The sequence below is a fragment of the Callorhinus ursinus genome, unplaced genomic scaffold (assembly GCF_003265705.2).
Source record: "Callorhinus ursinus isolate GAN/ISIS: 27379988/994484 unplaced genomic scaffold, GSC_fseal_2.0 scaffold35, whole genome shotgun sequence".
NCBI lineage: Eukaryota > Metazoa > Chordata > Mammalia > Carnivora > Otariidae > Callorhinus > Callorhinus ursinus.
Genome location: NW_027397097.1, coordinates 11,048,052 through 11,052,497, shown reverse-complemented (window position 1 = coordinate 11,052,497; position 4,446 = coordinate 11,048,052). Strand labels below are relative to the sequence as shown.

General features: G+C 38.1%; 1 pseudogene; it reads right to left on the bottom strand.

Annotated features, from left to right (window-relative positions):
- Window positions 1-2,743: 2,743 nt before the first annotated feature.
- Window positions 2,744-4,244, bottom strand: LOC112806349 (G2/mitotic-specific cyclin-B1 pseudogene; annotated as a pseudogene).
- Window positions 4,245-4,446: the final 202 nt, after the last annotated feature.

The following is a 4,446-nucleotide window of genomic DNA, read 5'->3' as shown; positions in this document are numbered from 1 at the left end:
ATTTAGATCATTTAAATTATAAACTGAGTACCTTAGGCTGGTTTACTCAAGTAAAATATGATAAAAATAGTACTTATGCAAAGGGTTGTTTGTGGATTAAGATAACACATACAAAAGATTTAGCATGGTGCTATGCACAAAACAAATACTCTACCAACATTAGCTGATATTATTATTATTCCACACTTCCTTGCCCTCCATCTTGAAAAGCTTAATAAATTTATATGTTTGTGATTAAAATTAATTAGTATTATAATCATAGACTGAAAAGATAAAAAGGATCTTCAAAATTATATTCTGGGTTATAGAATGAAAAACTGATGCCCAGAGATGCCTTGTAACTTGCTGGAGTCAACCAAGTTAGTCAAGGACAACAGTGAAATGTTGCCTAGAACCACTGGGACCCAGAGGCCTTTCAGCAACACATTTAATAGCATTTTTTAAGGACTCACTTAAGAAAGTTTTGCTTCCAATTCTTAAAATCTTGGATTTGGTAACTTTATAGGTCCTAATGACAAGGGAGGAATCAATTCTATTGCCTGAGGGAAAGCTGATAGCTGGTCCAAAATAAAATTTAGAGCTATGCCCCAAATCCGGAGGATCAGGGGTGCACATCATAGTACTCCCATATCCAAAAATATTAGTGCATAAAAAACTTCAATCCAATAAAGAGAACACCACAGAAGACTTATTTAAGTCTGAGGAAATAGAGGTTATCCCATCAGGCTAACTAGCCCTACCAGCTAAATTCCTGCAAAATATCAGAAGAACAGAGAAAATAAGTGGATTAAGGATCTATGATTTTCAGCCGAATTCTTGCAATGAGCTACAAAAATAGAGACCATAGCTGGGTTTATTGTCCCCACTACCACTCTACTCCTTCACCCAATCTCCTATACTGCTTCCTTATATGTAAAACGTAGACGGCTAGTTTTACAATAAAAATTCTAGTAATAGGATGATTAAACTGATCACCCTCAGTGATATAGTGGCTGATAGGACTCTCTTTTTTCCCCTTGGTGGTTACACAGGATTGTGTTTCTGTTTTTGTTTTTGTTTTCCACCTAAAAGAACAACAAGAATGGGTGATGAGTGGCAAAATGGATCTGCTGCTCCAGATCCATTCCTCACTATTATTTTCTCCAGTTTTTTTGAGATATAATTGACATATACCATTGTATAAGTTTAAGGTGTACAAACTAATGATTAGATAGTGTAGATATTGTAAAATGATTACCATAGTAAGTTTAGTTAAAACACATTACCTCATAGTTAAAAATTATTTTTTTCTTGTGATAAGAGCTAAAATTTGCTCTCTTAGCAATTTACAAATATACAATACAGCATTGTTAACTATAGTAATCATGCTGTTCATTAAATTTCTAAAATTTTTAAAAAGTTTTATTTAAATTCCAGTTAGTTAACATACAAGTGGTATAATATTAGTTTCAGGTGTACAATTTAGTGATTCAAATTTCCATCACTTCCCAGTGCTCATCACAACAAGTGCCCTCCTTAATCCCCATCACCTATGTCACCCATCCCCCCACCCGCCTGCCCTCTGGTAACCATCAGTTTGTTCTCTATGGTTAAGAATCTGTTTCCTGGTTTGACCCTCTCTGTCTTTCTTTCCCTTTGCTCATTTGTTTCTTAAATTCCACATGAGTGAAATTACATAGTATTTGTCTTTTTCTGACTGACTTATTGCACTTAGCATCATACTCTCTAGCTCCATCTTATAACTGCAAGTTTATACTTTTTTGAACACTTTGTGCAATTATACCACTTCCCGCCTCCCATCTCCGACAACTAACAATCTGATCTATGAGTATAATATGTATCTATATATCTCTATCTCTCTATATAATATATAGAGAGACAGAGAGAGATACATGTCCACATCATGTTTTCTTTATCCATTCATCCATTGACAGACAAGTAGATTGTTTACATGTCTTGGCTATTGTAGATAATGCTGTAGTGAACATGGTGGTGCCTATATCATTTTGAGGTATTGATTTCATTTCCTTTGTATATATACCCAGAAGTGTAATTGCTGGATCATATGGTAGTTCTGTTTTAAGCTTTTTGAAGTTTCTCCATAGTGTTTTCTATAGAGACTGCACCAATTTACATTCCCATCAACAGTACACAAGGGTTCCCTTATCTTTACATCCTTATCAATACTTATCCCTTGTCTTTTTGATGATAGCCATTCTTTTTTTTTTTTTTTTTTTTTTTTTACTTTTGTAGGTTTTGAGGATCCACTTTTATTTGATCAATAAACAATAAAAAGGTAAATTAGGTTTAAAATATAAAGTTCTTATTTTTGCAAGTGAAAAAATGATATTAGCTTAAGTTGATAATTTAAGAAATAGTGGTAGAAGTAAAAACTTAGAATTATGGCAGCAACCACCATAAGAAACAGAAAACAGAGGGGGTGGGGTCCTAAGGATGAGATGGCAGGCTTTTAAGCAGAATAAGGCTGCATATTCTTCAAGACAATTGGGCTTACATGCAGTACTGCCCTACAGAAGGGCTTTAAATGCCTTCATGACCACAGTAACCCATATTAAGAAAGCAAAAGCCAAATACATAAAACAAAAACCACACAAGTAACAATTATGTATGTAAGTTGGGTCCCAATAAACTGAAAGCACTTTTTATACTCCCCATCATACCTTTAACACAACTTTTAGGTTATCCTCAAGTAGGAAAGTAGTGACATTCAAATGAGTTAAGGTATAAGAAGTAAAAAGGACCACAAACTTTATTAAAAGTAAAGGTAACATATAATATGTACAGATGGCACATGGTGCCAATTTTATTTGCAGTTATAGTACTCCAACTCATGTTTACAAGTTACACCTTTGCCACAGCCTTGGCTAAATCTTGAATTAGTGCAGAATTTAGCTGTGCCAGAGTGCTGATCTTAGCATGCTTAGATGTGGCATACTTGTTCTTGATAGTCATGTGCTTTGTAAGCCCACGATTCACCATGACTATATTCTTAGCCAGGTGTTGCATAACATTTAGAAGGGATTCTTCAGTGTATGACAGATAATGCTGTAGAATTGGTGTCCATTCACCGTTATCAAGAATTTTCAGTGCTAAGCAAAAAGCTCCTGCTGCAATCTGAGAAGGAGGAAAGTGCACCATATCGTAGTCCAACATAGTTAGTTCCATCAGGTATTTGGCCAAAGTATGTTGCTCAACATCAACCTCTCCAATCTTAGATGCTCTCCGAAGGAAATGCAGGGGTAGAGGGCGGCCCAAACCAAAATTTAAAGATCTTAGAATCTTCATTTCCATCTGTCTGATTTGGTGTTTAGTGTAAGTGTTGTCAGTCACAAAGGCAAAGTCACCAATTTCTGGAGGGTACATTTCTTCATATTTGCTTGCAATAAACATGGCAGTGACACCAACCAGCTGCAGCATCTTCTTGGGCACACAATTATTCTGCATGAACCGATCAATAATGGAAACAGTCATGTACATGGTCTCCTGCAGTAACCTGAATTTCATTTGAACCTGTACTAGCCAGTCAATAAGGATGGCTCTCATGTTTCCAGTGACTTCACGACCCAGGAGGTATTTTGGTCTGACTGCTTGCTCTTCCTCAAGTTGTCTCAGATAAGCATAAATATCTTTCACATATTCACTGCAAAGGTTTGGATCAGCTCCATCTTCTGCATCCACATCATTCACTGCAAGAATTACATCAGAGAATGCCTGACACAGATATTCTTCTGCAGGGGCACATCCAGATGTTTCCATTGGGCTTGGAGAGGGAGTATCAACCAAAATAGGCTCAGGCGAAAGTTTTTCTTCTTTAACAGGCTCAGGTTCTGGTTCTGGTTCTGGCACAGGCTCAGGCACAGGCTCGGGTGCCTTTTCCAGAGGTTTAGGTATTTTTTTAGCAATAATTTTTCCAGGAACCAAAGTTTTTGCTTCCTTTTTCAGAGGCAGTTTGGCCTGTGGTTGTTCGCTGACTTTGTTACCAATGTCTCCGAGAGCCGTTCTCGGCCTCAGCCCGGGTTTGGAGGCCGCAGTCGTGGCCAGAGGCACGCGCTTTGCCCCTGCCATACTGATCTTTGCCTTATTTTCAACATTAACTTTTGTGTTCCTGGTGACCCGGAGGGCCATGGCTTCGTCTTCACCAGGCAGCTGCTCAGTGGGGAGAAGCAGAGCGCGGGAGCCACCAAAGAGCCGGGGACCTGAAGCCAGCGCAGATCAACAGCCGTTCCTCCCGATGATAGCCATTCTAACAGGTTTGAGGTGTTACCTCATTTTACTTCTTCATTATTCTTTTTTTTTTTAAGATTTTATTTATTTGACAGAGAGAGGCACAACAAGAGAGGGAACACAAGCTGGGAAGTGGGAGAGGGAGAAGCAGGCTTCTTGCCAAGCAGGGAGCCCAACATGGGGCTCAATCCCATGACCCCA